The sequence below is a fragment of the Pogona vitticeps genome, chromosome 2 (assembly GCF_051106095.1).
Source record: "Pogona vitticeps strain Pit_001003342236 chromosome 2, PviZW2.1, whole genome shotgun sequence".
In the NCBI taxonomy this organism is placed as follows: Eukaryota; Metazoa; Chordata; class Lepidosauria; order Squamata; family Agamidae; genus Pogona; species Pogona vitticeps.
The window spans coordinates 167601-188987 of NC_135784.1; the positions used below are offsets into that span (position 1 = coordinate 167601).

The following is a 21387-nucleotide window of genomic DNA, read 5'->3' on the forward strand; positions in this document are numbered from 1 at the left end:
GTTACAGGTAAGTAACCTCTTTTTCTTCTTCGTGGTCTCTGTGAATGCACACATATGGGTGATTAGCAAGCTGCACTTACTGGTTAGTGGGTCGTCAGGGTAAGAAGGATGACAGGACAGCTCTGCCGAATGCAGCATCGTGGCGTGCTCTGACGTCCAGCCGGTAGTGCTTGACAAACGTGGACGGTGTGGACCATGTAGCGGCACGACAGATGTCAGGGACCTCGGTGCCGCGTTGGAAGGCAGTAGAGGTGGACAGTGCCCTGGTGGAGTGAGCTGTCAAATGCTCTGGAGAAGGTTTTCCCGCTAAGGTGTAAGCCAGGGAAATGGTTTGAACAATCCATCGAGCTATGGATTGAGAGGATGCTGGAGCCCCTTTATTGGGGCCATGAAAGCAAAGAAAGAGTTTATTGGACTTTCTGAAGGCTTTTGTTCTTTCAACATAAAAGGCGAGGGCACGTCTGACATCGAGATTATGGAGCATATGTTCGAGTGGCGACGAGGGAGACCTGAAGAAGCAAGGTAATATAATTGGCTGGTTGAGGTGGAAGTCAGAGGCCACCTTAGGCAGGAACGAAAAGTCGAAGTAAAGAGTTACTTTATCAGGGTGAAACCGGATAAAGGGAGGGTCGGCCCGGAGGGCAGCAAGTTCGCTGGCCCGTTTGGCCGAGGTAATTGCAACGAGGAAGGCCGATTTAAGGGTTAGGAATTTGAGGTCAATGGTCACCATGGGCTCGAAGGGAGGCCGCATCAGTGTGTTAAGGACCAGCTGCAATGACCACTGGGGAGTGATGCGTTGTTGAGGAGGGCGAATGTTGTTGAGCCCTTTAAGGAACTTTTTAAAAGTTGGGTGAGAAAACAACTTGGAGGAAGGGGAGTCATCAGGTTGATGTGCCATGATTGCTGAAAGATAAACTTTTAATGTAGAGTGAGAGAGGCAGACTCCTTCATGGATTGCTGCCTTGTCGTGGCGAGGGGGCTTGAGTAACTCAGAGAAACTATGGGCTATGCCGTGCAGGGACACCCAAGACGGACAGGACATAGTGGAGAGTTCCGACTAAACGCAATCCACCTGGAGTAGGAAATGGCAAGCCATTCCAGTATCTTTGCCAAGAACGCCCCATGATCAGAAACAAAAGGCTAAAAGATATGACGCTGGAAGATGGGCCCCTCAGGTCGGAAGGCGTCCAACATGCTACTGAGGAAGAGTGGAGGACAAGTACAAGTAGCTCCAGAGCTAATGAAGTGGTTGGGCCAAAGCCAAAAGGACGCTCAGCTGTGGACGTGCCTGGAAGTGAAAGGAAAATCCAATGCTGCAAAGAAAAATACTGCTTAGGAACCTGGAATGTAAGATCTATGAACCTTGGGAAGCTGGAGGTGGTCAAACAGGAGATGGCAAGAATAAACATCGACATCCTGGGCATCAGTGAACTAAAATGGACAGGAATGGGCGAATTCAGCTCAGATGATTATCATATCTACTATTGTGGACAAGAATCCCGTAGAAGGAATGGAGTAGCCCTCATAGTCAACAAAAGAGTGGGAAAAGCTGTAATGGGATACAATCTCAAAAATGATAGAATGATGTCAATACGAATCCAAGGCAGACCTTTCAACATCACAATAATCCAGGTTTATGCACCAACCAGCATTGCTGAGGAGACTGAAATTGAACAATTCTATGAAGATTTACAACACCTTCTAGAACTGACACCAAAGAAAGATGTTCTTCTCATTCTAGGGGACTGGAATGCTAAAGTAGGGAGCCAAGAGATAAAAGGAACAACAGGGAAGTTTGGCCTTGGAGTTCAGAACGAAGCAGGACAAAGGCTAATAGTGTTTTGTCAAGAGAATAAGCTGGTCATCACAAACACTCTTTTCCAACAACACAAGAGGCGACTCTATACATGGAAATCACCAGATGGGCAATATCGAAATCAGATTGATTATATTCTCTGCAGCCAAAGATGGAGAAGCTCTATACAGTCAGCAAAAACAAGACCTGGAGCTGACTGCGGTTCTGATCATCAGCTTCTCATAGGAAAATTCAAGCTTAGACTGAAGAGATTAGGAAAAACCACTGGGCCACTCAGGTATAATCTAAACCAAATCCCTTATGAATACACAGTGGAAGTAAAGAACAGATTTAAGGAACTAGATTTGGTGGACAGAGTGCCTGAAGAACTTTGGATAGAGGCTTGTAACATTGTCCAGGAGGCAGCAACGAAAACCATCCCAAAGAAAAGGAAATGCAAGAAAGCAAAGTGGCTGTCCAATGAGGCCTTAGAAATAGCAGAGAGGAGAAGGGAAGCAAAATGCAAGGGAGATAGGGAAAGTTACAGAAACTTGAATGCAGACTTCCAAAGAATAGCAAGGAGAGACAAGAGGGCCTTCTTAAATGAACAATGCAAAGAAATAGAGGAAGATAACAGAAAAGGAAAGACCAGAGATCTGTTCAGGAAAATTGGACATATTAGAGGAACATTTTGCGCAAAGATGAACATGATAAAAGACAAAAATGGGAGGGACCTAACAGAAGCAGAAGACGTCAAGAAGAGGTGGCAAGAATACACAGAGGAATTATATCAGAAAGATTTGGATATCCCGGACAACCCAGACAATGTAGTTGCTGACCTTGAGCCAGACATCCTGGAGAGCGAAGTCAAGTGGGCCTTAGAAAGCCTGGCTAACAACAAGGCCAGTGGAGGTGATGGCATTCCAGTTGAACTATTTAAAATCTTGAAAGATGATGCTGTTAAGGTGCTACATTCAATATGCCAGCAAGTTTGGAAAACTCAACAGTGGCCAGAGGATTGGAAAAGATCAGTCTACATCCCAATCCCAAAGAAAGGCAGTGCCAAAGAATGCTCCAACTACCGTACAATTGCACTCATTTCGCACGCTAGCAAGGTTATGCTCAAAATCCTCCAAGGTAGGCTTCAGCAGTATGTGGACCGAGAACTCCCAGAAGTACAAGCTGGATTCTGAAGAGGCAGAGGAACTCGAGACCAAATTGCTAACTTGCACTGGATTATGGAGAAAGCCAGAGAGTTCCAGAAAAATATCTACTTCTGCTTTATTGACTATGCGAAAGCCTTTGACTGTGTGGACCACAGCAAACTATGGCAAGTTCTTAAAGAAATGGGAGTGCCTGACCACTTTATCTGTCTCCTGAGAAACCTATATGTGGGACAGGAAGCAACAGTTAGAACTGGTCATGGAACAACTGAGTGGTTCAAAATTGGGAAAGGAGTACGGCAAGGCTGTATATTGTCCCCCAGTTTATTTAACTTATATGCAGAATACATCATGCGGAAGGCTGGATTGGAAGAAACCCAAGCCGGAATTAAGATTGCCGGAAGAAATATCAACAACCTCCGATATGCAGATGATACCACTCTGATGGCAGAAAGTGAGGAGGAATTAAAGAACCTTGTAATGAGAGTGAAAGAGGAGAGTGCAAAAAACGGTCTGAAACTCAACATCAAAAAAACTAAGATCATGGCCACTGGTCCCATCACCTCCTGGGAAATAGAAGGGGAAGATATGGAGGCAGTGTCAAATTTTATCTTCCTGGGCTCCATGATTACTTCAGATGGAGACAGCAGCCCTGAAATTAAAAGGCGCTGACAAATCTTGACAGCATCTTGAAAAGCAGAGACATCACCTTGCCAACAAAAGTCCGAATAGTCAAAGCTATGGTTTTTCCTGTCGTGATGTATGGAAGTGAGAGCTGGACCATAAAGAAAGCAGACCGCCGAAGAATTGATGCCTTTGAATTGTGGTGCTGGAGGAGGCTCTTGAGAATCCCCTGGACTGCAAGGAGAACAAACCTATCAGTTCTAAAGGAAATCAACCCTGAATGCTCACTTGAAGGACAGATCCTGAAGCTGAGGCTCCAGTACTTTGGCCATCTCATGAGAAGAAAAGAGTCCTTGGAAAAAACCTTGATGTTAGGAAGGTGTGACGGCAAGAGGAGAAGGGGACGACCAAGGATGAGATGGCTGGGCAGTGTCTGCGAAGCAACCAACATGAACCTGACACAACTCCGGGAGGCGGTAGAAGACAGGAGGGCCTGGCGTGCTCTGGTCCATGGGGTCACGAAGAGTCGGACACGACTAAACGACTAAACACACACACGAGAGAGGCAAAAGCCAAAGAGATGAAGGATATTGGAGGAGCGTGTCTAGAGAGACAGGCATAGCAGGTAAGTTATTGTCCTGGGTGTATTTCAGGAAGGATTTCCATTTATTTTCATACAGGAGAGTTGTGGAATGCTTTCGGGCTTGGAGGAGGACGTGCATGACATCGGGAATATCCTCCATGCCGCAAGGTGAAGAGAGGCGACGTCGGGGTGGAGAACAGCGCCGTGGTCGAGAGAGAGGAGATCCGGGTGGTGAGGAAGGCGGATCATGTCGGATGACATCGAGACCAGGTGGGTAACCCATGTTTGGTGGGGCCAATACGGGGCTATGATGATCGTGTTGGTCCTGTCCTGACGGACGCGGATGATCACCTTCTGGATAAGAGGTAGAGGAGGTAGAGGGGGGAACAGGTAGAGAAGACTGTTGGACCAGTTCACTTGAAACGCATCTCCCAGGGAGTTGCTGTCCCGTCCCGCTCTTGAGCAGAACAGGGGACATTTCCTGTTGGCATCGGTGGCAAAGAGATCTATTGAAGGCATGCCCCAACGGTGGCACAGCTGGAGGAAGACGACGTCATTGAGAGCCCATTCGTGGGTTCTTGCGGGTAGGCGACTTAGGTGGTCTGCCAAGGTATTGTCATCTGTGGAGATGTGGATGGCAATGCGGAAAATATGGTGAGAGAAGCACCATTCCCAGAGGGTGATAGCTAGGTGGAGCAAAGAAGGGGAGTGGGTGCCCCCTTGTTTGTTGACGTAAAAGAGTGCGGTGGTGTTGTCCGTCGCCAGCTGCACTACTTGATGCCGGATCAGGGGAAGAAAGGCGTGGAAAGCTTTGATGATTGCTAACAGTTCCAGGTGGTTTATGTGTAGAGACTGCTCGTAGTTGGACCAAAGTCTGTGCACCATGTGATGTAGGCAGTGCGCGCCCCACCCCGTGGGGCTGGCGTCGGTGGTGACTTGGACGGACGGTCTTAAAGGCAAAAAGGGTGATGAGTCCACAATTGTAGATGCGCGGCTAGTGCCGGTGCGACTGGTAACAGAGACGATGGGGGGTCTGTAGATGGGCTGAAAAGGGAGAGGAACCACGCCTGTAGTGGTCTCATTTTGAGTCTGGCATGTTGCACGATGGCTGTCGTCGATGCCATAAGCCCTAGAAGGTGCTGGGCGTGATGCGCTGAAACGAAGTGGCCCGTTTGAAAAGGGCGTATGGCCCTTTGGATTTTTGTGATTCTGTCCCGGGGTAGAAAGGATCTCGCTCGGAGGGAGTCCACTTCCATGCCTATGAATTTTGCTGTCTGTCGTGGGGTGAAGTGCGACTTCTCATAATTGACTTTGAGGCCGAGGCTGTCGAGCACGGAAAGGGTTGTGTCCCGAGTGGTTATGGCATTGTGGTACGATGCCGCCACTATCAACCAGTCGTCGATGTAAGGGTAGATGTTTACTCCTTGAAGTCGGAGGAAGGCAGCTACTGGCGCCATGCACTTGGTGAAGGTTCTTGGGGCCGTGGAGAGGCCGAACGGGAGGGCACGGAACTGGAAGGCGGTGCTGTTGAAGTGGAACTGAAGGAATTTGTGGTGATCCGGATGGATAGATATATGAAAATATGCATCCTTGAAGTCGATAATTATGAACCAGTCCCCCTGAGAAAGCAAAGGGATAATAGAGTCCAGCGTAAGCATACGAAACTTGCGAGGGGATATGAAGCGGTTGAGATGAGTGAGGTCAAGGATGGGGTGGAGGCCTCCATCTTTTTTAGGGACGGTGAAGTATTTGGAATAGAAGCCATTAGGGAGGTCCGATACAGGGACAGGGACAATGGCATGTTTGTGAAGTTTAGCAACTTCACTCTGTAGCGCAGAAGAATAGAGGGTGAATCTTATAAGTCCCAAAGGGGGGAGTTCGGAGAACTCTATGAGGTATCCCGAAGATATGATGGACAACATCCAGGAGTCGGTAGTAATAGACCGCCAAGGATGGAAGAATGGCGCTAATCTGGTAGAGTTCGCTGAACAGAGCGGGACATGAGAGAGAGGAGGTAAAGATAATAGTTAGTATTGCTTACCCTTCCTCTGGGTTTTGCGGAAGGGCTGACGCTGGCGAGGCAGGGCTTGAGGTCTGTATGGTGCCATGAGAGGTTGAGGAGCAGGTAATGACCTGTCGGGTTGTTGAGGACGATATCAACCTTTGGGCTTGATATTGCTTGTATTGAAACTGGGTCGGACGGTAGAAGGACCGTTGATAAGAGGACGGTTGGACCGAGTAGGAACGCGCAGTCTTGCGTTTCTTATGGAAATTTTCCATGGTGTCATCCGTAGTGGAGTTGAAAAGGCCGGCACCGTCAAAAGGTAAGTCCTCGATCCGAGACTTGGTGTCATTGGAGATTGTAGATGATTTAAGCCAGGCATGGCGTCGAATGGAAATGGCGGTGACCAAAGTTTTAGCGGCAGCCTCTGCGGAATGGCGCGCTGTAATTCTTTGGTATTTGGCGAGGGAGATCGCTTGTGAATGTATGTTGATGAGATCGGATCTCATAGGTTTAGGAGCAGCTTCAATGAATGGAAGCATCTGGTTCCATAGATAACGCTGGAAGGCACCCATGGTTGCTTGATAGCTGACCGTTTTAAGCAAAAATGCCTGTAGAGAATAAATCCTCTTGGACATGGTATCGACTTTTCTGCCGTCTTTGTTGGCAAGGGTAGGCTTGGACTTTGTCTGTGTCCGTGTCTGACTTGACTCAACAATGATAGAGTTGGGTACTGGGTGGTTATTGAGAAAATTGGCATCAGTGCCGTGTGTTTTATAGAGGCCGTTGGTGCGGCGAGAAATTTGCATGATGGAAGGTGGTTTTCCCCAAGTGTCTTTAACAAGATGAAGAATGGATTTATTAAAGGGAAGGCTTAAAGGAACCGGGCGTTCCTGATCGATGTCATCGAATACCGGGTCAGCATCAGTGGAGGGAGGACGTTCAATGTCAAGATTGAGTGCTTGAGCCATTTGCAGCATGAGGGTCGAAAAGGAGGAGAAATCGTCCGAGGATGACGAAGCGTGGCTGCCTCTCATATCTGGGATAGGAGGAGGCTCGGGGCTGTGAGAGGATTGTGAGTGCTGCGCCTCCGACGATGCGGGAGAACCCGGAGAGGAGGGATAGTCTGACGGGCCAAAGCCTTCGGCAGCCTGTTTTGGATTCCTATTAGAAATGGGCACAAAGCTCATGCCAGGTCATCTTGATTCTTTGTCAGGGCACCACAAATGCCGTGTTCCCTTCCTCACCCCCCTCCTTCCAGCTCCTACACTCACCAGCTGGGGTGTACTAATCAATCTTTTCCTGTTGCATGATCTTCCTGGCAGGAACACAGACATCCCTTCTCTGCCTTCTCCAGCAGCTGCCCAGTCAGAAAAGGAGACAGGGCAGAGATTCCTGCAGTGCTGTCTGTGAGTGGGCAAGTGAGGGAGGAGGTGGAGAAGGGATGTCCGGGCTCCTACCGGGACTGGAAGATCATGCAACAGGGAAGGAAATGATCAGTGTGTCCTGACTGGTAAGTGTAGGAGCTGGAAGGGGGGGATGAGGAAGGGAAGACACAGCACCTGCGTTGCCATGCTGATGAATTAAGATGACACAGCATGAAGTACTTCATGCTCATCGCTAATGCCTATATTTTTAAAATCCAGTTCTTGTTTCAGGATCTGATGACCTTGGACGAGGTGGCTGTTTCCTTCACACCAGAGGAGTGGGCTCTACTGGATCCAGGCCAGAAGAGTCTCTATAGGGAAGTCATGGAAGAGATCAGTCGACATCTGGCCTCTATTTCCTGTGTCTTGGGTAACAATCCCAGAAACAGGAAATGTTAAAATAGTTTGTCAGCATCAGAGTCTGGAACAGTGGCCCTAGTATTCATGTTCACCTGGGAGAGCTCTAGGAGTCGTAGTCTTTTTTTCTCTCTGATGGGATGACCCCTCCTGAAGATCTTTTTTTCCTTGCAGGTGACAGGAGAAAATGTGCTACAAAGCACCAACAGCCTCAGATAAAAAGCAAAGCCAATCAAACGGAGAGAAAGAAATGTCTTTTTCCTCAAGGTGAAGGCTCCCGAGGAATCCCTCTGAGGGAAGAATCCTGCACCAGAAAAGATGCCATGGAAAAAAGAACTGGAATAAGAATGTCTGAACTGAGAAAAAATATTCAGTGTTCACAATGTGGCAAGAATTTCAAGTCAAATAAAACATTTTTTTTCACATCAAAGAACTCATGCTTTAGAACAGTGGTTCTTAACCTTTGTTACTTGGATGTTTTTGAACTGCAACTCCCAGAAACCCCAGCCAGCACAGTTGGTGGTGAAGGCTTCTGGGAGTTGCAGTCCAAAACTCCTGAGTAACCCAAGGTTAAGAACCAGTGCTTTAGAAGAACCACGTAAACGTGGAAAGAACTTTAGAAAAATCGGTCGCTCTGGTGCACATCAGGGAGCCCCTGCAGGAGATAAATCATGTGAGTGCTCAAAAAACGGAAAACATTTTTTTAGTCATGAAACAACTCTCCCAAAAGAGAAACCATATAAATGTTCAGAGTGCGGAAAGAGTTTCAAACATCACACTAGCCTGGTGGATCATCAACGAACCCACACAGGGGAGAGACTATACCAATGCACGGAGTGTGGACAGAGTTTCACACAGAGTGGCAACCTTGCTGTCCATCAAAGAACTCATACAGGAGAGAAACCGTACAAATGCCAAGAGTGTGGAAAAAGCTTCATACACAGCGGTAGCCTTGTAAACCATCAGCGGATCCACACTGGGGAGAAACCCTACAGATGCATGGAATGTGGAAAAGGCTTCACACAAAGTGGTAGTCTTGGTATTCATCAAAGAACGCATACAGGAGAGAAACCATACACATGTTAAGAGTGTGGAAAGAGTTTCAGATCAAGGGATAATTTTGCAGGCCATCAATGGACCCACACAGGAGAGAAACCATATACATGCTCAGAGTGTGGAAAGAGTTTCACACAGAGTAGTAGTCTTGCTGTCCACCAAAGGACCCACACGGGAGAGAAACCATACACAGTGTGGTAAGAAATTTGTACGCAGTGATAACCTTGTTATTCATCAAAGAACTCATACAGGAGAAAAAATGTATAAATGCTCAGAATGTGGGAAGAGCTTTGTACAGAGCGGTAGCCTTGTTGATCATCAGAGAACCCACACAAGAGAAAAACCATACAAATGTGCAGAATGTGTGAAGAGCTTCGTGCAGAGCGGGAATCTTGCTATTCACGAAAGAACGCATACAGGTGAAAAAACATATAAATGCTCAGAGTGCGGAAGGGCCTTTGTACACAGCGGAAGCCTCTCTGTCCATCAAAGAACCCACACAGGAGAGAAACCGTATCAGTGCTCAGAATGTGGGAAGAGATTTAGACGCAGTGACAACCTGGCTGATCATCAAAAAAACCACCAGGGAGAAGAACCATACAAAGGCTGAGAGGGTGGAGAAAGCTTGGCACAGGGCTGTACCCTTGCTAAATGTGAAAACAAACAACCCCACACTGGAGAGAAACCATATCAGTGCTTTGTAGAAATATATTCAGATGAAGGGACAACCTTTCTGATCATGTGCTTAAGTGTTTTTTTTAAATAAACAAAGGTTGGTTGACCTCTAGCCAGAGTTGCTTGTGGTGGGGATTCCCGCAGTGACAGCCCCAGTCTATGATTCAGAAAAAACTTCCTAACAGAGACAGTGTTTGACAATTTTCCAGTGGGCTACCTAGAAAGCTGACACAACTACAGGAGGCAGTGGAAGATAGGAGGGCCTGGCGTGCTCTGGTCCATGGGGTCACGAAGAGTCGGACACAACTAAACGACGACAATCTAGAAAGTTAGGAGGGGAGGGGAGGAGTAGAGGACGACAGAGGACGAGATGGTTGGACAGTGTCATCAAAACTACCAACATAAATTTAACCAAACTCTGGGAGGCAGTGGAAGACAGGAGGGCCTAGTGTGCTGTGGTCCACTGGGTCACAAAGAGTCGGGGTCACAACTTAACAACTGAACAACAAAGCAAAGCGTGTTGTTTAAAAGCAGCACGCTTTTAAACAACCTAGAAAGGTAGTGATGGGATGGCCTCCTGCCAGATATGCTTGTGGGTGATGATTTCTTCCTTGGAGAAGACATGTGGACTCAGTGACCCCCATGGTCCCTTCCAGTCCTAATCCTCTGTGCCTCCACCTTCCTTTGTCACATGAGGCAAACAATCTCCCTGCCAATTCTATGGCTTTCTGGCCACAAGGATACAGGAGCAGCAAACACACGGCTGCCCTTCTTTAAACCAAAATTCTGTTGCTTCTTTACTCTCCCTGACAGCAGAGAGAACTCCTCATTTCCTGGGCCTGCCCAGCAAAGGCCATGATCAGTTTTTTTTTAAAAAAAAAAAGCACAAATGTGAGGGTTAGAAAGATAAACAAAGGCCCCTCCATGGCTAGAGATGCTTCCTGGGACCCACACCTTTGTGGTTTTCCTGCAACAGATTCAGACCTTTAACCCACCTCAGAATTGCCATAGCTGAAACTAAGGACCTCTGGTGGTAAAACCTTTCCTATAGCCATTAAGGTGACACAGAACAAATGGTTAGAGATGAGCAGGAACCAGTTTGTCCCATTTAGCCTGGTAAATGTCGTGGTAAATTAATACGATGTGAAACGGGTTTCTGTCTGTTGCCATTCCTGATGTCTAATTTATGCTATGGACCTTTCCTCCACTATAATTTCTTTAAGGAAGGCCTGATTGTCTTTTTTAGCTCCATCTAGAGGCCTATTAAGGGCCCCTCTCCCTAATCCCCAGCAGAGGAGGGGCTGTGAGGAGCAGATGAAACCCCAATGACTGGGAGGATCCCAAAGAAATCAGAGGAGGAAGGGTGAAGTTGATGAGAAGGACCCCTGCAGAGCATCAGTCCATAGGGGGTGGGGGAGAGAGGAAAAGGGTCCAATGCCTCTTGCCCTAAAAGGGACAGGCAAGCTTCCTTTGCCCCCAAATCCCCCTCAGAGGAAGGTCCCTCTGAGACGGAAGGTGAGGGGAAAAGAGGACAGAGTGGAAGTGGAAAAGGTGCAGAAGAGAGCGACTCAAATGAGGACTGGGCTGGGGCCCCTCCCTGATGAGGAAAGGCAACAGCTTTTGGCACTCTTTAGTCCATAGAAAAGGGGTGTGTATGTGTGTGTGTGTGAGACATGATTAGGACGTATAAAATGATGCAGGGGAGAGATAATGTGGATAGAGGGGAGCTCTTTTCCCTCTAACACAATACCAAAACCCTCAGGGGTAAACCACTCCAATTGAGTGTTGGTAGAGTGGGAAAGACCCTGATGCTGGGAAAGTATGAAGGCAAGAGGAGAAGGGGGCGACAGAGGATGAGATGGTTGGATGGTGTCATCGAAGCTACCAACGTGAATTTGACCCAACTCCGGGACGCGGTGGAAGACAGGAGGGCCTTGCATGCTCTGGTCCATGGGATCATGAAGAGTCGGACATGACTTAATGACTAAACAACAAAGAGAACAGAGAAAATATTTCTTGACCCAGCATGTGGTTACTCTGTGGAACTCCTTGCCACAAGTTGAGGAGATGGCCTCCGGCCTGGATGCCTTGAAAAGGGGGTTGGACCGATTTCTAGAGAAAAAGACCATTGCCGTATAATCAGGCTTCAAAGGAAGGGACCTCCAAATGTACTCCCAGAGGCATCTGGTGGGGCCGCTGTGAGATACAGGGAGCTGAAGTAAGAGGGGCCCCCTTGGCCTGATCCAGCACAGGGCTCTTCTTAAGTTCTTATGAGGAGGGCAGGCGCCTCAGAAGGTCCCAGGGATGAAGGGAGGGAAAGGGGGCACCGCAGGCGGGGTGTGTGTGTGTGCAACTGAGGGAGGGGAAGAGACAGTAGTTGGGGAGGAAGGGGGGGGTCTTTCCCCCCCTCCAGCCCCCCATTTTCTCTTTAGGGCCGGCTGAGAGAAAGGTGAGATGGAGGCGGCAAAAGGGGGGCAAAGTTACGCCCCCATCTTCTTCCTCCCCCATAGCCCTCTGTTGCGACTGCCACCTCCTCCTATGTCACCACAAGAGATGACAGGCCACGATCCTTCTCTCACACACACAGTACTTCTTCGCTGCCACCAACCACACATAAACCTGACACTTCAGACTTATTGTGGATTTTAAAATAAAAATAATGATTTATTGATTGCAAACATAAAAAGGAAATCACTTAGTAAAAGAATCACTTGTACTACTATATTTATCAGACCTTCACCCTGCACAGTTCTTAGTTACTTCACACACAGTTTCTAAATCACCTAACCTATATCTAACCCTGTCACTCTCCAATTCCCCAACAACCTCCTTCCTCCTTGTACACCCACCTTATATACACAAGCTCCACCCCATAAGACCCACCTCCTGCCTTGCCATAGGCCAGGAAACTCCAGCCTTAGCCAAGACAGGCAGGTGACGTCATGGCACACGTCACATACCTTCCCCCTTTAATAAGTTGTTTTGTGGGGGAAAGCTAAGGTGCTTTTTCCCCAAAACAACTGCCACAAACATAAAGCATAACATTTATTACACAGTTTAACACAACTACAAATATACTTACATTTTCTCCATACAGGTAAATAAAAACATTCAATGCAAAACATTTATCACAACACAATACATAACTTTCAAAACACTTTACATTGCCATATATCATACACAGAGTCCATAAGTCCTTTAGATGTCGTCTTCCAGTCTTCTGGATAAGGCGTCAGCCACACAGTTTATAGTCCCTCTGACCACCTTAACCTCGAAATCATAGTCCTGCAAAAGAAGCGCCCACCTCATCAGTTTACTGTTCTGTGATTTCATAGTCCGCAACCACGATAGAGGTGAGTGATCAGTGCACAAGGTAAAATGTCGACCCCAGACGTAAGCCTTCAGCTTCCGGATCGCAAAGATGATCGCCAAACACTCTTTCTCGATGGTAGAAAGATTCTTCTCCCTGGGAAGCAACTTCTTGCTCAGGTACGCCACCGGATGTTGGTCTCCGCTGTCATCCTGTTGGCACAGTACCGCTCCCACACCGGCATTAGACTCATCTGTGTAGATGATGAACTCTCTGTTGAAGTCAGGAGCATGCAGCACTGGATGGTTGGTTAGAGCATCTTTCAGCCGTCCAAACGCCATCTCGCACTCTTCCGACCAGGAAACGCTGTTGCTGCTCTGCTTCTTTGTCAGGTCTGATAAAGGTGCAGCAATCTCACTGAAACCGGGTATAAACCTTCTGTAATACCCTGCCAGACCTAAAAAGGACCTCACTTTCTTTTTAGTGGTAGGTCTGGGCCACTTCAGGATTGCTTCTACCTTGGCCTCTAAAGGTTTGATTAGGCCTCCTCCCACTATGTGACCTAGGTACTTTATCTCTGAGTTACCTAGCTGACACTTACTAGCTTTAACAGTTAAGCCAGCATCTTTCAACCTTTGTAGCACTAACTTTAGATGATGTAGGTGATCTTGCCAGGTGTTGCTAAAGACCCCTATGTCATTGATATAAGCTACTGTGAAGTCACTAAGCCCTTTCAGAGTATGGTCCATGAGCCTCTGAAACGTTGCCGGTGAGTTTCTCAGGCCAAAACTGAGGACCCGGAACTCAAACAGGCCAAATGGACTGCCAAATGCGCTTTTCTCTTGGGCCTTAGGATCACTTCTTCCTTCAATCATCTTACTTATGTCATCAAGCCTAGGCCTAGGATAAGCATCAGGTTTGGTTACTGAATATAGCTTGCTGTAGTACACACAGAACCTGACACTGCCATCCGGCTTGTCTATTAAAACTACAAGGGCTAACCAAGCGCTAGATGAGTGTACAATAATTTGATCATTTAGCATTTCATCTAGCGTTCTGTGAATATTGTCACAGTAATAACCTCTTACTCTATATGGTGTTACAGACTGAGAAGCATTCCCTGTGTCAATCCTGGGTAGCACTCCCTTGTCAACACCAGGTTTGTTTGAGAACACTTCTTGAGGTTTTATAACCAGCGCTCTACAACTATTCTGCTGTTCTCTGGATAGAGCAGGGCTGATCTGCACCTCTAGTGGATTGAACTCTTGTGGGCCCCTCCCTTCCCCGAAGGGCAACCCATGTTCCTCCTTATCAGCCTCTTTTATAGCAAACTGCACATGGATGGTCTCTCTGTAATGAGGCTTCAGGGCATTTATGTGAATGACCCCCCTGCCTAACCTCTTCATAAGTTTGGATGTATGAGAGGTTCCTAAGTCTGTGTTTATCTCAGAAGGAAAACCCATCCTACTCATGTAATTCACTAAGGCTCCTGCCACAGTCTGGGTCTCTATAGTTAAAATAAATCTGTTCCCCCGCTTAGTGGCATTGGGCATTGGACCTATGATATCCACCCCTAGACGTGTAAAAGGAGTTGAAATCACTGGTAATGGGCATAGCTTTGCTCTAGTTTTATCACAGTTAGAGCCCTGTCTCTGACAAATATGGCATCTTTGACAGAAACTCTTAATATGTTTGCCTATATCAGGCCAGTAAAAGTTTTGGGCTATTCTTTGTTTGGTCTTGTTGATCCCCATATGAGCTGAGAAAATGTCTGCATGTCCCTTTTCCAGAATCATAGGGCGATATTTCTCAGGCACCACCAACTGTCTCTTAACTTCAGGCCCCCCTTTTGAAATATTGTTCAGTTTTTCCCCATAAAGTAAACCACCCTTAATAATAAAACGTTCAGGGCACTCAGGTGATAAATCCTTATCAGTCACCTTTGCAAAACAATCTTTTAAGGTGGGATCTGCTGTTTGTTCTTTGACAAAGAGGCCTTTCTGAGGTATTTCAACTGAGAATGCCTCAGGTTGTGGTACAAATTTCTCTGGCTCTTGAGAGTCAGTCTCACTACTGGCTTCACTTTGTACTTTTGTGCACGTGTTACCACCAGGGCACTCTTGACATGCTTTGTTAAGTCATTACCAATAAGAAAAGGGGTAGGGATCTCAGAAGACACCCCCATTCTCCACAATCCCTTCCAACCCTGATATTCAATTTTCAAATCAGCCACAGGTAGTGAAACTAGTTCTGACCCAATCCCTTTCACAGATAGAGTCTGGTCAGCAATCATACAACTTTGTGGTACTATGTCTGAGTGGCAAATAGAAATTTGAGAACAAGAGTCTCTCAAAGCTGTATAGTCATTTTCAAAGACTTTTATCCTGTCCCCAGCAGATTCCAATAAAGCACCATTGGTCTCTATGTAATAACAGTGGACAACTTCAGCGAGAGGCAGCTCCTTCAATGTATCCAATTCAGAGCTCCTAACTGCCTCTGCTTGGGTTTCCATGGCAACAGAGCTATCATTAGAAGAAGCTTGAGGTTTACTCTGAACACAAAATACAGCCTTTGCTTCTTTACATTAACTTTCTGAGGTGGAATTTCTTTATTTTGCCTTGTATTAAAACATTGTGCAGCAATGTGGCCTTTCTTTTTGCAAATGAAGCAGATTCTCTCCCCCCATGAGCTTTTCCCATCAAATCTCTCAAGTTTCTCTTTACTGTGCTGGCCCTGTTCTGAGGGCTTTTCACTAAAATGGCCGCCCACTTTAGTCTGTCTCTGTGCTTGTTCCTTAGAGAACTTTGGGTCCCATGTTTTCCTCACACTTCTCCCCTCATAACAACTAGGACCCCTTATTTGAGAAATAAAATCAGCTATTTGAGCAGCGTTTCTAACGTCAGTTGGTTTACGTTCTTGAACTAAATATTTAAGTTCCCCATGGAGTAAGGAATAAAACTGTTCCAGGCCCACAACATTTTTCAATTCCTGAAAGGTTTTTACATTCTCCTTTTCAAAGCCACCGATCCAAACACTTTTCTAGGTTAAAACCAAGTTGGATATAAGATTCATCTGATCTTTTAGAAAGTTTTCTGAACTTCAGCCTAAGATGTTCTGAATTAATGCCAAAACGATTATAAACCATCTTTTTGAACTCTGAATAATCTTTACTGAGCTCAACTGGCATATCAGCATACACATCAGCCATTTTTCCACTCAGGAGAGACCTCAAAATTATCATTTTCTCTGTTTCCCTCACAGAAAAATCAGCACAACTTCGTTCAAAGATTTTAAGGAAGTTTTCAGGACAATCCCCCTGTTTATATGTAGGAAATTTCTTCAAATCTGATTTTGATAACTGGCTTAGTTCAGAACCAGAATCTCTGTTGTTGTTGTTGTTTTGGTTCAATATTTCCAATTTCCTAAGTTCAAAAGCCATACGCTCCTTTTCCAGAGCAATTTTCTCCCTTTCTATTCTTTCCTCTTTTTCTAGGGCAATTCTTTCCCTTTCTATTCTTTCCTCCTTTTCTAGCTCCATTTTCTCTTTCTCTAGGGCCATTCTTTCCCTTTCTATTTCTAACTGCCTCATTTGAACTTCATGAGCTTGGGCTAACTGAATTTTCCTCAGTTCTGTTAACTGTTCACCATTAGCTTCTTCCTGCACTGAGACAACTCTTCCCTCACCATTTGACTCATCCCCAGACCAGTCTGACATTGCTTGGTCTCTTTGTTCACTCACTTCTGCCATTTGACTGCGCGTGAGAGGCATTTTAATTACACAGAAGGCTCTTTTCTATTTTCAAGCCTCTGTTTAAAACGTCACCTTTTTTTCTTTCCTGTGCTAAGGTCTAACACTCTTCAATAGGGTATACCAATAGATATGGCTAGGCTTGTTACTGTAGTCTCTAATGGCTTCTGCCCCTTCACTGGGCCTCCTGCCAGATTTAGAGCTACTTTAATTTTCTGCCCTTGGCTCTACTTCCAAATCCACCACAGCTTCACCCTCTCTCAGGTTCTGCAGTTCACCAGAGAGATCCCAAATCTTTGCTGCCCTTGGTCTGTCTGTCCCTTCCGAGTTCTCTTAACTCTGGACTCTCAGACCAAGTCACAACAGCCTTCTACTTTGGGTCAATCTCCCTCACAAAATGGACCTTTTAGAGCTCATAACTCAGTTCCCTCACTCTGAAGTTTAGGTGCCTCTCTACTAGATCTGCTCCCCCCTGGAGACAAATCCTAGAGAGTTACCCACACCCCACTTCAGGTGCTCCTAACTGAAATCCTTTTGCTCTGGTCACACTAGCCAAGGCTTTTCTGGGCAACTGGGCAACTGGACAACTCGTATCCCACACACTGGCACCAGTTTTGTCGCGACTGCCACCTCCTCCTATGTCACCACAAGAGATGACAGGCCACGATCCTTCTCTCACACACACAATACTTCTTCGCTGCCACCAACCACACATAAACCTGACACTTCAGACTTATTGTGGATTTTAAAATAAAAATAATGATTTATTGATTGCAAACATAAAAAGGAAATCACTTAGTAAAAGAATCACTTGTACTACTATATTTATCAGACCTTCACCCTGCACAGTTCTTAGTTACTTCACACACAGTTTCTAAATCACCTAACCTATATCTAACCCTGTCACTCTCCAATTCCCCAACAACCTCCTTCCTCCTTGTACACCCACCTTATATACACAAGCTCCACCCCTATAAGACCCACCTCCTGCCTTGCCATAGGCCAGGAAACTCCAGCCTTAGCCAAGACAGGCAGGTGACGTCATGGCACACGTCACACCCTCCTTCCTCCTCCTTCCTTCTCGCCTGGAGGGCCAAGAAAGGTGAGGAGAAAAAAAGGGCGGGAAAGAAAAACGACGACAAAAATGCGCAGGCGCGTTGCTTCCAGGCGGTGGCGGTGGCGGGCTCCTTGTTAACTGAAAGGGGGGGGAAGGGAGGGAAACGGCGCATGCGCGGTTGAGCTGCTGGCATGGCAACGGCTATGACGCGGGGGGGGCTTGTTTCTGCGTTGATTTCTTGCCCTCAGAGAAGGTTTCCCCCTCAGGAGAGGTTTTTAAGAGGGGCGGTGACGAGGGAGAGGATGGTTTTCCCTCATGTCGAACCTGGGACTCTTGCTCTATTAACTGAGAAGTAGTTAATGGCCTTCCTGACAGACAGAAGTTCGTCAGGTGATAAGCAGACAATTCCCGCCCCCCACGCCATTTCCTCCTGAGGAGAGACGATGAGGAAGGTGTGAAGGACAGCTTTTCTTTCTTCATGGATAATTTGTGATTTTGCCTCTTTATGTGTGGCGTAGTTAGTTTCCCCCCGCCCCATCGATGTGAGGGGAGAGAGGGGGGGAGGGAGAGCAGCTGCACCCACCCTCCCTCCCTCCCTTCCTCTCGTCCTCCCTCCCTTCCTTCCTCCCCCTCTTCCTCCCTCCCTTCCCTCCCTCCCTTCCTTCTGCCCTCCCCTTTCCTTCTTTCCTTCTTTCCTTCTTTCCTTCTTTCCTTCTTTCCTTCCTTCCTTCCTTCCCAGCTGGGGCTCCTGCCTCCCCCCTTCCTCCCCCCCTTCCACCATCACACCAAGCTCACTTTCCTGATCCCTCACAGACAGCTCAGAACCCGTGAGATGATCACTCTAGTTTTGAAATATTTTTTTTGCCCCAATGTGCATTACTTTACATTTTCTTAGACAGAAACGCCTTTGCCATTTTGCCACGACTCTCCCAGTTTGGAGAGATCCTTCTGGAGCCCTTCACAATCCCTTCTGGTCTTCGCTGCCAAAAAAAATGTTTTGTGTCACCTGCAAACTTGGCTCCCTCACTGCTTCTCCCTGTCTCCAGGTAACTGGTGAACCGGTTCAAAAAAAGGTCTGGTCCCAGGAGAGATCCCAGGGGCAGGCTGCTCCTCACCTCCCTCCATGCTGAGAATTCGCCCATTGACACCTCCTCCTCCCTGTTCCCTGTTCCCTGTTTCTCCACCAGTTCTCGACCCATAAGAGGACTTGCCCTCTTGTCCCCTGGACTGTGGAGTTCCCTCAGCAGCCGCCTTGGGTGAGGGTGTTGCGAACCAGCCTCCTTCTAGCGATCTCTGCTCAGTCGGCCAGAGAGCATCCAGGTGTCCAGGTACCCCTTTCCAGCTGGGCTGAGTCCTGGTAACCCCAGCTAGGGTGTATCACAGATCCTTTCCCACAGGTCTGGCCTAAAAGGTTCACTCCTGCACTAAATTATACTTAACAAGTACAGGCACTTAGGCTTTGTAGTCCCTTAAGACTCTCTAAAGCTCAGAAAGATAGGACTCTCTTATTAGCAATCTCCTGGCCTTGCCACCACCCCCCGGAAGCAGGCTCAGCAGACTTGCTGTTCAAAATACCATTCCTTAAGGATTTTTAAAGAATATTTTTATTTGAAAATAAAGTCTTTATAGATATTCAGTTTGTTGCCTAAGCATAGAATAGATTACATTTCTAAAGAATATTGCAGTTAAATGAATAACAAAATCTAGTAAAAAATAACTAAACTTCTACAAAGGTGTTTTTGAACTGCAACTCCCGGAAACCCCAGCCAGCAGAGCTGATGGTGAAGGCTTCTGGGAGTTGCAGTCCAAAAACACCTGAGTAACCCAAGGTTAAGAACCACTGGTTTCTACCCACTTATACGTCAGGAGAAGGAGGTCTGGAAAAGGGTGTGAGAGCAAGTATAAACGTTAGAGAGGAGAGATCATGATTCCGGCCGAGGAGGAGAAAGGGGATAAATAAAGGTGGGGAAGAAAGAGAAGAGGAAAACAGCCAGTCTGATCTTTGGTGGGAGTAGGAGAAATGCAGCATCTTGGGCTAAACAGGAGCACGAACGGAGTTATGTGATCAGCATAATCTGCAACCAAGCAGGACGGAGTGGATTCATTGATAAAGAAATAAAACCACTCTGTTCTCCCACCAGCTTCCTCTGGGAATGAGCTTGCTGGGGTTGTGAGCTGTTACTACTTTAAATTTTATATAAAGGGTCTATTGCATTTTTATTATTTTGATGTCATTCCTTAGATTCCTTAGCAGTTTTAGAAACAATTTGAGCTTCCTTCCTTCCTTCCTTCCTTCCTTTCTCCTAGGAAGGGGCAAGACTGAGTTGGTGTCTCTTTGCTCCTTTTGGGACCAAAAACAAAGAACCACATCCCAAATCCCTCCAACATTTGCAAGGTCAGTGACATTTCAAGAGGTGGCCGAAGTAGCCTTGCCCCCCCCCCCCCAATCTCTCTCTCCTCTCAGTTTCCCTGGCCCGGGAAGGATTTGAATCCAGGTCTCCTGGTTCCCAGTCTGGTCCTCCATCCATGACACCACAGTTCTTTTCTGAGCATGTGCAAAGTGCTGATGTTTGGTGGTATGGTTTTCTTTGTATCTTATTTAGGTGTATTTTTAAAATAAAATCTCACCAAGGTCAGGTCCTGTTGACAAGAGGCAAACCTTGGTCATCCTGATTTGGGGTGTGTGTGTCTGTGGGGGGGGGCTTCCCCTCCAAGGCTCCCTCCTTCTTCCCCCTGAACAGACAAGCCAGGGTGGGCGATTTTGCTTTGCACCATCAACTTTTACTTAAAACTCTTATGATGATCGATCAACAGGGAACCTCAGTTCTGTTCCCACCTTCTCCTTCCATGGGAGGATAAAAGGGACAGTAGACTGAGGCTGAATCCAAACAAGACAGAGAGAGAGAGAGAGAGAGAGAGAGAGAGAGAGAGAGAGAGAGAGAGAGAGAGAGAGAGAGAGAGAGAGAGAGAATGTGTGTGTGTGTGTGTGTGTGTGTGTGTGTGTGTGTGTGTGTGTGTGTGTGTGTGTGTGTGTGCTGGGTGTCCTTCTGGACCCAACGCCGTCAGTGTTGAATCAGATGGTGCCAGTGGTCCGATCCGCTCACTTCCCTCTCAGACGAATTGCGCAGCTGGGTCCCTGCCTCGACACCCTGTCACTCCCTGGATTGGTCCACACACACAGAGAGTCTCTAAAGAAACCAGAATGGTCGACTAAAGAACTTTCAACTCAGCTAAGTGTAAAAAAAAAATTACAAGAAAAAAAGACCCAAAGGATTATCATCCTGTCAGTCTGACATCAATACCTGGAAAGACTCTAGAGATGATCATTAAGCAGGCAGTTTGTAATTACTTAGAAATCAATGCTGTCATTACTAGAAGTCAACATGGGTTTCTCAAAACTAATTTGATCTCTTTTTTTGATAGAGTTACAGGCCTGGTGGATGAAGGGAACCCGTGAATGTAGAATATCTTGATTTCATTTTTAAAAAAATCTTTACTATTTTCCAAATCAAATACAACAATACGAAACAATACAAAATACTTACTAACAATCTAAAACCCAGTGCACCCCATACCCACAGGAGCCTTTG

The 21387-nt window shown here is 46.7% G+C and overlaps 1 protein-coding gene and 1 pseudogene across 2 annotated transcripts in view; one reads left to right on the forward strand and one right to left on the reverse strand.

The window, feature by feature from the left end:
• Nucleotides 1-21387, reverse strand: part of LOC140704270 (G1/S-specific cyclin-D3-like) — a 65935-nt gene that overhangs the window by 36227 nt on the left and 8321 nt on the right. The gene's annotated exons all lie outside the window — the stretch shown is intronic.
• LOC144587256 (uncharacterized) lies at nt 215-9794 on the forward strand (annotated as a pseudogene). The gene is made up of 3 exons (XR_013542426.1): nt 215-522; nt 4263-4435; nt 8126-9794. The product of XR_013542426.1 is annotated as an uncharacterized LOC144587256 (transcript).